We start from the raw sequence: 12,830 nt of genomic DNA, 5'->3' as shown, positions 1-12,830 counted from the left end.
AAAAAATGCAGCCAGCTGAGCCCCTCTCAGGAGCTCTGAGACGATCACAGCCAAAGGTAGTATGACTGCAGGTCATGATTAATATTGATTCTTTCTTTTTTATGTGCTACAACTGTTCTCTGTGTTCTTTACATGAAACTCTTCTCTTTCCACTTGTGTATAATGTGAAAAGGGAATGTGTGGAGGAGTTGAAAATGAAATTTTATAAAAGTTTTTTTTTAAATTTTGAATAGCAGTCAAATTAAATAAGCCAAGTGAATGTAGGTATACTGCAGTACAAAGGAGAGAAACCAGTGTTATTTTCCTGAGTGAAACACTAGAGACTCCATGCCTTTGAAATGTACTTGTAAGAAGCATGATTGGTATCAGCTGTGAGGACAGAGTCACCAATATAGAGATAATGAGAAGGAGAGGCCTGCAGGCAGAAACACCATGAAGAGGATGATGAGTATGTGCATGACTGAAGATCAATATGTTCAGAAGATGATGGAATGGGTTCCAATGAGAAAAAAGAATTGATTCAGATAGCTCGAGTGTGTGCAGGAAGACCAAGAAGGACTGCAATCTGACACCTGTCAACACTGACATAAATGACCTGGTGTCCTCCCTGTTACGTATTGGCTGCATTTCTGTGTAGGTTAAAGATAAAGCACGATATGGGTGCAAATGAATAAATGTGTTCTTATTTTAAGGAGCCAAAACTCTACATCTTCAAAATTATTTTCAAACACTTAAAAGTCAATTCCACTAAAATTAGTTCTAATGAGATGAAAACTTTGTCTAAGGCCTATAGCATAGTGTCTAGTATATAGTCAAGCCTTGGAAAAATGGTTAAGTTTGCCATTTCTTTTACTGTTTAATCCAAAAAAGTCATAGTATACTTGAACTATGTGCATAGTAACATCACTATTACACATTCTTCTTACTATCAAAAGCCTCTGGCCTTACTGTGAAGAGCTACATGCTTATTTCTTTACTTTGAGACCATCAAAAGAAGTGAGTATTTCTTGTGGTATCAATGGGCTTGGAGACCTGCTTGATCTAAAGCTTACGAGAGCTAGAAACTACTAGTGTAGGCTAGTCAAGTGCCCGTTTTATTTTATGAGATGGCTATGTTCCTTCCCTCGATTTGATTATCATACATCCCCTAACTGTACCTTACACGCCTTATTAAAAATATTTCTGCTAAAGCAATCACAAATCATCAGGAAACTTACATCTTTTTCCTTGCCTTCCATATTTATACTTAGACCTAAACCCCTAACATGATCATGTAATAACATTTTTAGATAGCTTCTGAAAGTAATTATTTTTCATAATCATCAACTTCCCAAAATAAATCTCTAAATACATCTTTAAACACTTCATCATTGTACTAACAGATTAAACAACATATTTACAATCTTTAGGCACATTCTTACGACGTTGCAAGGATCAACTCTAAATTTCTACTCTAATCTTTTCAGGGAAGAGCTATTTTAACTTAATGAGGCTTTGCTTACAACAAGTATTGGTCTCCACTGGGAAGATATGAATTATTATTTCAACAACTATACATAATCCTTGACTTTATACAGCTTAAAGTCTAGAGTCTGCTCCAGATAAGTTCACCAACAATTTAAATATAGTATAATAAATGCTGTGATAGGAATATCCACAGCAGTATGTCAGAGGGAACATACTGAAAGGGCACTTCAGCCAAAGTAGTGGTTTAAGGAGAGATTCTCAGAAGTAGCATCCTCTACACTGAGGCTTGCACTAATCACAGGGTGAAGAACATGAGCCTTCCAAAGTACCGCTTTGGGTTTTCTGGTTTTCCAGATCATTCATTGTACCAATCTCTCTCCACTGTGTTCTTATTGAGGAAGAGGTGTCCTCAAAATATCAGCCAGTGTTCTGGATTTAACTTTTCCCAATGCTTATTCCTCTTTTGGTTAAAAATAAGAGAATCAATTCAACCTGTTTAATCAAAGCAGGAGATATACAGAAAAGACAATGGGATAATGATAGAAGTCTAGTAGAAGGGAGAAACCTCAGAAGGAGCTCCTCCTGAGCCAGAGGAATGTAGGCAATGTCTGCCTCTTTCTGTCCTTTGCTATCTGCCAGCCCCTGATTTCTTTCTGCCCCTCTTGCTTTTTCTCTCTCCCCCTATTCTAATTGCTGTGATGGGCATACACATAGTGCTTTCAGAGCCTGAGTTCATATGGCTTCATTTTATGTCATCCACAGAAGTAAATTATAAATTTCTCAAGCCCAGTAAGAAATTCCTAGGAAAGAGATTCTGATTGGCTCAGCTTAAGTCAGGCCAGTCAGAATCTGTTGTAGTCAACAGAGTATGAAAACCTGTTGTAGTCAACAGATCATTGTCATAAAGCAGAAAAGAGGTTCAATGGCTTAACTGAGTAAAATGAGCACATCTCACTGATGAAACTGTGACCTGAGAGGCACTTCAAAGTTGTCTACTCTACTCCATCTTCAGGAACTCTGCTTTTCATCATTCCACTACCCTTTATTTCTATCTTTCAGGCATTTCAAGCCTGAAAAATCATGAAATTCATCTTTTTTTCCCTTAAATAACATTTCAATTCTGCCTCGAATTCCAACACAAACTCTTTTGTACAAGTTTTCTTTATCCTTCTCTATTTCCATATCAGTCAAGCAATTTTCACACTGCAAAAACATGTATTTGTTATCATGGAGTCCTTCTTTTTCTGCCCTAAAACCTCCCCCTCTTTTGGGTGTTGGGATGCTGTGTTAAGATGCTTCCACTCTTCCTTTCCCTTTTCTTCTCTCCCCCTTTTTCCATTAATCTAATGTAGGCATCTCGTAAAGCTTGGTTCTTGGCCCCAAGCACTTTTCTGTTAGAAAAAAAAAAAAATGCATGTAATTCAATGGTGTTAATCACCCAAATCTATATACCTCAACCAATGATTTCTCTGTGCTCCTAGACCCGTATCTGAACTTTTATTATATTTTTTTCTCATTAACTCCTCACAGCCAGTCACTCACCATGTCTTGCTGATTCTTTCTTTGAAATGTCTTTCCAGATTTTTTTCAACCCACCTTGAAAACCCTAGTCTAGTTTTCTCATTATTGCACACCTGGAGAACAAAACAGTCATCTTTCTGGTCTTTGTGCTTTCATCCCTGTTGTGATAATTCTTATCTAATCTTATATCCAATATTTCTCTGGCTCAAGAACTTACCACAAAAATTTGTTGCTTCACAAAATAAAGCCAAACTCCCCCAGAAATGATGAAAACTGTAGTACTTGGTCCATTTTTTCAAATAAATGATCATCAATTTGATTCATCTTAACCCAGTAAGACCAGCCTTTTGACATCCCAATGGTCTTTCTCATCCTTGCTCCTAAGAGTCTTGTTTCACTTAACCACCATATTTTTTACATGTCTTTCACATTCCTTTTTGCTTGTCCAAATCCAACATATTTTTTCAGGACCTATCTTGCTTCACCCTACAAGGATCATTCCCAAAGTCCCATATTGTGTTTCTTATAGTGTGTTGTTAAAATATTGTTTTATGGATATTTTTAAATGTTTACTTCCTCAATTCTATTTAAAAACTGTAAGTGAGAAGACACAAATGCTCTGCATAGAATCAGGCATGCAATGTACCAGTGGCTATAAACAGGCAGCCTAGAGGCCAAAGCAGATCCACGGAGACACTATGTATCTCATAAAGTTAAGCATTTAAATATCCAGAGATTTCACCTAAAATATATTCCAGTTTCTCCAGAAAACAGAAATTCATTCTATGATAGGCAGAATAACTGCCTTAAATACTTAAAACATCCACATCCTAATGTTCAGAACCTGTGAATATGGTAGTCACATGGCATTATGGTAAATTGTATGTGTCAGCTTGACTGAGATAAGGGATATTCAGCTGGTAAAACATTATTTCTGGGTGTGTCTGTGAGGGTTCTCTTGCAAGACAGCATGTTAATCAGTGGCCTAAATAAAGAAGATTGCTGTCACCGGTGTTGACGGGCATCATCCAACACACCGAGGGCCTGACTAGAACAAAAAAGGTGGAGAAAGGGCATGTTCCCTCTCTTTGTTTGAGCTGGGACATCCATTTTCTCTTTCTCCTGAGCATCAGTGCTCCTGCCTCTTGGACTTTCAGACTTGGGACAGTATTTACACCATCAGCTCCTGATTCTGAGGCTTTCATACTTGGACTGAATAACACCCCTGGATTTACTGGTTCGCCAGTTTGCAAACAAGAGAATTTCTCAGTCTCCATAACCAAGCAAGATAATTCCTATAACAAATCTCTTCTGATATAGATTTACACATACCCTATTGGTTCTGCTCCTTTAGAAAACACTAATGTGCATGGCAAAGAGGAACTGAGGTTGGTAATAAATTGACCTTAAAATAACGAGGTTATCCTGGATTACTCAGGTAGGCCCAACGTAATACCACAAGGGTAATTTAATGTGGAAGATGGAGGCAGAAGAATCAGTGTCAGGGTGGTGCAGGGTAAAAGACTAGGTACACCCTGTTTGCCTTAGAAGATGGAAGGGGTACAGGAGCCAAGGAATGTGGACAGCCTCTAGAAGATGTAAAAGATAAGGAAATGATTTTCCCTCAGAGCCTCCAGGAAGAATGTGACCCTGCCAACAGCTTGGCTTCAGCCCACTGAGACCCATTTCAGACTTCTCACATGTGAGAACTATGAGATCATAAACTGGTGTTCTGTGTAGCCACCAAGGTTGTGGAAATTTATTATGGCAGAAATGGGAAACAAATGTATATGCACGCTTTAGGCCCCCGTTGCTGCATTGCACCATTCCTCGGGAGCTGAGTGGCAGGCGCACATTTTCTAGTTCACTACGGTTAGCACCTCTTCCTACTTTTGACATAGTGACACCTAAAACAGTCATTCAATACATAGATGACCGTAAGAATTATTAACACTATTATGTGTAATATTAAAGGCTGTTTTTTATCAAATAAAAGCATTGAGAAAATGTGTTCATGATTGAATAAAATTGTAGAGTATGTTTACAAAATAGAGCCCAAAAAATTGTAGTTTAAGGTTCGGCTGCAGCTTTAAGTGTAGTGTTGCTGAGAAGAAATATTTCGATGCACTATGGCAAGTTTTTAGTGGGCTAGATAATCGTATTAAAGTAGAATATACAAGCATTATATGGCACCCGAAACTGGAAACTGAAAGAAAAGTTGAGCATTGACACAGTTATCCATAGACAATTGAGCCAATTAAGCATGTGTTCTACATCCTGTTATTTAAGAATATCTGATAGTAAGTATTCTTGCAAAATGAACAATTCCATATGTCCAATACCATCCATTTATATGTGCTTTACAAGCCTGAAAAGATACTGCCGAGTGCTCTTTTCCTCAACCAAATTCAGAAGTTTGAAGCTTTTTTACAATCAGAGAACTGTTTTGTTTTAGGCTGAAAGCTTTGGGGAATATTTTTGCTGTACCTAGTGAAATGATCATTTCAGAATTAGTGTGACTTACAAATAGGTAAAAGGAAATCTAGGCTGCAATGATTTAAAAACAAAATAAACTCAAAGAAGTAAGACTGGATGCCAATAGGATTCTGCTTTTGTAAGTTGAATGAAATCACTGGATCCCTGTGACCCCAGAAAGGGCTTTCACATCTATGTCTTAGTCACTCAGGATGTGCCAGGAGAGATAGAACTAAGCCCAGATGCTGCCCTGTCACTGAACTTTTGGATAAAAACTCAGGATACAATCACCATTCAGACTCTTCCGAACAGTTTAAAGGCAAATTACATTTCAGAAAGAGTACTATTTTGTACAACACCTCAAAATGTAATTTCATAAAACTGTTTTAGCACTTTCTTTCCTCTACAACAATTATTCTCTCGTAAAGAGCCATAATTTTTTTTTCTTGAGACAATGATAATGGAAGTCTAATAGATGTCATGACGAAATTCCTTCCTAATTTCCTCATTCAGTAGTTCAGTCTTAAATTGCCACAGACTTGTTATTCTGTTTCTGAATATCTCCCTTAGAATGGCTGCCAATCAAGTTAATCTACTGAATATGAAGTTTCTGTGATGAAACTCCAACTTGTTTTGTAGCTAAAAGCATCTGCATTTGTGAACTTATCAAAGTCAAATATGAACCCAAACAAATGATAGAAATTTGAAAACTCACTGTTCCATAGCCCTTTGGTTTTAAATTGAATAAATTATCCCAAGACCTGTTCATGAAGTCCTGTGAAGGAATAACTGCTTGAGTTTTTCTCCCTGCTGTGAATTCACTTTCTAAAATGGCTACTTTTAAAGCCATTAGCCTTTTTAGTAATTAAATTTCAATCACCAAGGGAGACTCCAAATTCAAGTACAGAGCTAATATTCATTGAATCACTGCTATTTGGCAAGCATTTTCCTAGGCACTTTAAATATGCTTTTTATTTAACAACTTTAATAGGTATGTATTATTTTCTCCCATTTGAAGATTAGAAAATCAAGGCCCAAAGAGGTTACACAGGCCAACAGGTAAATAGACTCCCTGCTATTTACCTGACTCCCTGCTCCTGCCATTAGCACCAGCGTAAGCCCCTCAGACTATCCACTTTTATATGGATGGTGCTGCAAAGAACCTCAGCCAATTCTAGCATCTGGAACTTTCAAATTCCCCTCACAAGCTAATGTTGTAATTGTTTCTGCGATTTTCAGTTAGTACATGAAATATTTTATATTATACGCATTTTATATTACAAACATTTTAAAACACAGTTTTACATACAAAAATACACTCTCATTTATTACTTTCAAATAAATACTGCCTGATTTCATTTTCAGAATAAGAGGCCATCATGGATTCACTTTTTTTTAAGCCTTTATAGATTGCTAATATTTCTGTATCTTTTTCACAGCAGCATGCTCATGGTAACTATATGTTTCTTTCTTTACGGTATTACTTTCAGAGGATTCTGGAAGGTTCAGTTTTCAGGAACAATGTAGTATAGTTGGGCAATTAATTAGAAATACTGAAATAAGCGTCTTCTACTTTCTAATTTCTTTTTGTTCACAAGCATTTCTTTGACATGCACATATTTTTAAATTAATAATTTTCTTATAAATTTATTACAATATCATATAGTTCTTGTTTTGCAAAGAAAATTGAGAGAAAAAAGAAAATTTAAAATCTCATGACCAAAAAATTTAAAATCTCATGACCAAAAAATATCATATGCATAACCTGGTAATCCTTTTTATTCTAGATAGAGAAATACTTTTTTAAAGCAAAATATATAATATGATCTTGTATTCTCTTTTTCCACTTAATTTATCGGAGATAGTTTTCCATGTAATTAAATATTATTTTACATCACCATTTAAAAGTGTCTACTTAGTATTCCATCATTTGAATAAAGCATAATTCGATTTCAACTAACTTGCTATTGTTGAAGATAAAGGTGTTACCAACTTTTTGTCATTATAAAATGGAATTGTTGATGCTTTACATGAAAGACTCACTCCCAACAGCACTCAAGAAAATGATTAATATATTCCACATTCTAACAAAGACTGGCCATTATGTTTGTTTAAAATATTTGTCAGTGTGATCATCCAAATGGTAGTTTATTTATTTAATTCACTTACCCCACGTGTTCTCCTCTTGCTGATCTATACTTGCAATGGTGACCTACACCTCAGAGCAACAAAAGTGATTTATGGTGAATTATGACTAAAATACATTTATCAGCCCTTCCCATTCCTCAAAGTGGAGTGATAATGGGACTAGCAGCCCTGCTGACTCGATGAGGTAGACAGATTAAAAGAAAAAAAGCACTTAGAAAAACAGATACTTTACAGGGGAAGGACGCACATATGGCTAAGTGCACACCATGCAGCCATCTCTCTCTCTCCTTTCTTTTACTGAACGGTGCTTTTACTGAATTGACAAAGAGGGCACCGGGTTCATAAATAGACTAACAGCACTTTCAGAGCACTTCGGTTCAATTATCATGAATTAACTTTAAAAACAGCATTAACTTTTCAGCATATACAATGCACCCAAGAAGAACAACATAGTTATTAGTTTGTCCTCTCTTACTGAACTTTTCCCCTTTTTGCTTGAAACTGGTATGTAGCCTTCAAGAAAAGACTTCTAGTTCCACTGATGGGCTGTCACTTAGTCATCAAAACTGTGTGGTGTGTCCAAGACTGTCTCTGGCTTGAAATGGCTGCTTGATTGGACAGCTAGGATTTCTGAGGGAAAAGTACAGCCCATTTCTGGACAAAAATGTAGATAAAGAAGTGTGAGAGAAAAATCAGTTTCCCTGGCAACTTCACCTTGATGCTGTGGGTCTTCAGATCTACAGGTTTGAATCTTTAATCACTCATCTGAAGATGATCAGTGATTAGTTTATAATCCACAATTATAGTTTTGCAATTTATACTTTAATAATTCTAGAGTCAAAAAACTGTGTATTTCATTCACAGGCCTTCTTCTTGTCATCAAAATACTTCAAAAAAGATTGTAATTATGTTAAGCCAATTATTTAATTAAAGGGAATAATATCAGAATCAGTTAAGAGGCTTTTCTTAAACTATTCATCTCTGTATTTTTTCACTACTTCACCTAGACTTTCTAGTATCATCCAGCAACTGCTGACACAAGTATCTGTTACCAATATGATATGAAGTGGCACTCCTCCACTGTGGTGAAACAGATGAGAATGTATTAAAGTATCAAGGCAAAGGAACTAAATTGTTTCATGTATTATTCCAACCAGATTTTAGCAAGAGGCAATGCCAATAAATAAGCACTTATTGTGTGCCAGGCACTAGGAGAGGTGATTTTATTTATTACTCACAACTATCCTGTGCTGTGATTAACCTCACTTCAAAGATGAGGAAAGATAACAGAGTTTAGCCATATTTCCAAAAACAGATGATTAACAAGAGGCAACATGGTACCCAATGCATGTCTCCAGAGTTTAAAATCAAGTATTAAGTTAGTTTTATAATACAGAATATACTTTCCTAGTTGCCAAACACTTAGATCCACTAGATAGGAGTACCTTCCCAATTTGAAGATAAATCACTTCTTTACAGTTTCTTCAATTCTAATATCCCTTATTATCTGCCAGTCCAAGCACATCTTACTTTAACATCCCTCAAGACTGGTGAGAATTTATGTATGGGGGAGGGGAGGAGGCATTGTTTCTGGAGGTCCTGAAATACCAGGTCTAGGCATGAAGGGGACAGAGCAAGCTCCTATTTCTTCTCCCTGTTCAAAAAATACATTAAATATACTGTCCTCAGATAGAGGAGACATCAGATATTAAACTGATAAAGATAGATACTACACTTGATCTTAGCCAAATGGTTGAGAAGTGATTGATGAGGAATCTTATATTGGTGATATTTCAGATAGTATCCGAAAGATAACATAATCATTTTACTGAGATTTAAAAGATGCCTGAGTCATTCTAGGAGTCCATCATCAATATATGCAACCTCTGTTTTTGGGTGGTAATATATCTGTAGATGCAAATCTCATCTATTTGAATAGATCAACTTCGTTTTTATCCGGTGACAATTTTTAACTGAGTCCATAAATTCTACAGCCACATCTACAGTGCCCATACACACTAAACTTTTCAATAAAGCTCTGATTACAAAAATTATCCTCTTTAATCATATACCCTACTCTTTAAATTTTAAAATTCAATGCTTTTAAAAAGTCTTATTTAGAAGTTATGCTCCCTTCTCATCAAGAAGAAAGTTGCAAAGGTAGGAAATAGCAGAATGAGAAATAAGACCTAATCTCTATATAACACTCAACCAATAATCAACAGACTACAGCAGCAGAATTTTTAAAAAGCAAGAGTACAAATTAATTAGTACATATAATTCATCATTTTGAAGTTTGTCACTAGTTTAGCAAAAGGCAATATTAATTTTTCAGCTATCTTCATTTCATTTCGATAATTTATCACATGCCACACAAAGAGATCCCAAACAACTGTATACAGGACATTTTACCGACCTGTATTAGATTTGATTTCTGGTGAATAGGACAATGCTTTATGCTTTAAAATGAAAAAGTGTTCCTCAAAAGCACACTTAAGAGAGCAGAGATTTTTTCAAATTGTAATTATTATTACTAAGAATATTTCTTGGGGAAACATCTGCCCCTACTGATGAGAAGGACAGGACTCACTTATGTCCTACCTTGTAAGTCCTTGAGCTCAGAAAAATGAACAAAGGAAACTTTCAAATCTTATTTCAAAAAAGGTTAAAAGAAAAGTCTGCTATAATAAACTTTGATATTAACATGCAAGGTTAAACTCTGTAAAGCAAGAAAAATATATTCTTATGAAATCAACAATTACAGTAACATCTTGAAATCTATTTTAAATAACTCTTAAATTTTACTAAACTCACTCAGGATACACTCAATGTCTTCTCTTGGACTTGTCTGACTCCAGGTTTGCATGTAGCTTTCTTCAAACTGGGCTTTCCACCTGTACCCCTAAAATTTTTTTTAAAAAATTTCATTCATTTTTCAGTAATAGTTTTTTTGCTATATCTCCAGAGCATGATACTTTGAATTAGGCTATTCTCTACTTGGGATCTCTTCAAGTTTTTGTTAAAAGTTCCTGTATATGGGCCAGGCACAGTGGCTGGTGCCTGTAATCCCAGCATTTTGGGAGGATGAGGTGGACGGATGGCTTGAGCCCAGGGTTTTGAGACCAGCCTGGGCAACGTGGCAAAACCCTGTCTCTACAAAAAAATACAAAAATTGGCCAGGCATGATGTCACACACTGTAGTCCCAGCTACTCTGAAGGCTGAGGCAGGAAGATCAACTGAGCCTAGGAGGTCATAGCTGCAATAAGTTATGATCATACCATTGCACTCCAGCCTCGATGACAAAATGAGACCTTGTATCAAAACAAACAAACAAACAAACAAACAAAAAATTCATGCATATGATTAAGGTGAAGCACAGCACACTCAACCAGTTTTCTTTCATAGAGAGAAAAGTTTCTCCTCAGTTCCAACTGTGAGGAGAATCAGATGTGGATGATAAGAAAAGGTCTTTGTTCATGTGTGACGAAGTCACTAAAAGCCACCCTTTCTAATCCTCTCAAGCCATCTTCTGCCACACTCACTCAATACTTTATAAATTCCTTATAGCACACACCATACTAGACATTGTTGCTCAAAATAAGAAATGGTCTCAGATGGCAGAAAGCATATTCTATTCATCTTGGAATCATAGTTCTTAATAGGTAGCCTAAATTATTAGTTGGAGTCTAACCAAATTATTTTTCTCAGATATTACTCATAAAAAATAACACAAACAAACAAACAAAACTTCTGGCTTTTGCTTAAAGAACAAGCTTGTGGAAAGACGGCAATGTGAACAGCATTAATGCTACCAGAAAAAACTGGGAAATGCTTTGAAAAGTGCAAAAACACTGCTGGATGTACAGTCTAGTATGCCTTTCTTGGTTACCTCTGCCTTCCATTGCATTTGAGCTATTTTATAACCCTGCAAATAGCAGAAAACTGGTAATAATGCAAATTACTCCTCTCTGTAGAAATGCAAATGGACAGAGTCCTGAGGAATGCAATTCTTTATGACCTTGTGGACACAGCAGTTGTGCGTGTATTTGTACATTCATTTCAGCTTTCCTTACTGCTCATCTATATGTTTCTTTATATTCATCTCTGAGTTCATGTAACATCTTAGCAGTTATCTCATTAATTAATGAGTCCAAATCTTGGGAATATGTCCATTATATATTTATATGTACTGCAATTTTATTTTAAAATTATCTTTTAACAACACACTTTTAATTTTGTTCCTAGCTATGTAATTCAAATTAAGTGTTTCCATAAACTTCATAAGTAGACTTAGAGACCTTATTCACTTTTTCATGGAATAGTGAACATATGAGGCTCTTACATAGTACCAGATTATAATTATATACACTATAAAAGCTTATAAAATAATGGAATAAAGTATCCTTTTAAATGTATTTTTTTTTAATTCAAATGAGAACATAAGACTCAGGGTTTTTAAATCATAATCATCAATAAGAGAGGACAGGCCAGGCACAGGGGTTCATGCCTATAATCCCAGCACTTTAGGAGCCTGAGACAGGAGAATCACTAAGCTCAGAAGTTTGAGACCAGCCTGGACAACACAGCAGGACCCAATATTTCAAAACAATTAAACAAATTAGTTGGGTGCGGTGGTGTTTGTCTGTAGTCGGAGCAACTCGAGAAGCTGAGGCAGCAGTATTGCTTAAGTATAGGAGTTAAAGGCTACAGTGAGCTATGATCCTGCCACAGCACTCCAGTGTGGGCAACAGAGAAAGACTTTGTCTCATAAAAAGAGGACAGGCTGGGTGCAGTGGCTCATACTTATAATCCCAGCACTTGGGAGGCTGAGGCAGGCAGATCACCTGAGGCCAGGAGCTTGAGCCCAGCCTGGCCAACATGGTGAAATCCCATCTCTACTAAAAATAAAAATAAAAACAAAAATAAAGAACTTAGCTGGCATGGTGGTGGGTGCCTGTAATCCCAGCTACTTGAGAGGCTGAGGCAGGAGAATCACTTGAACCCAGGAGACGGAGGTTGCAGTGAGCCAAGATTGCACCACTGCACTCCAGCCTGGGCGACAAAAGTGAAACTCCATCTCAAAAACAAAACAAAACAAGACAGAATTCTACTTCTATTTATGTTTGCTAAAAGAACATTTTCTGGATTCATCTCTTCTAATCTCTCTAAATACTAAACAGACCCAAACATTGTTCTCTTATTTTTCTTCTCTAAATGA

The 12,830-nt window shown here is 36.3% G+C and overlaps 1 protein-coding gene and 1 non-coding gene across 2 annotated transcripts in view; both read right to left on the bottom strand.

The window, feature by feature from the left end:
- LOC105729971 (growth arrest-specific protein 6-like) overlaps window positions 1-12,830 on the bottom strand; it is a 643,000-nt gene that overhangs the window by 303,988 nt on the left and 326,182 nt on the right. The window lies entirely within an intron of this gene.
- LOC135275993 (U2 spliceosomal RNA) lies at window positions 9,186-9,376 on the bottom strand. The gene has a single exon (XR_010343569.1). It is a non-coding gene; the product is annotated as a U2 spliceosomal RNA (small nuclear RNA).

Source organism: Aotus nancymaae, unplaced genomic scaffold, assembly GCF_030222135.1.
Source record: "Aotus nancymaae isolate 86718 unplaced genomic scaffold, 86718_ANA_hifiasm-v0.15.2.pri h1tg000019l, whole genome shotgun sequence".
Lineage (NCBI taxonomy): Eukaryota > Metazoa > Chordata > Mammalia > Primates > Aotidae > Aotus > Aotus nancymaae.
The sequence above is the reverse complement of the archived record's forward strand: the minus strand, read 5'-3'. Positions and strand labels throughout refer to the sequence as shown.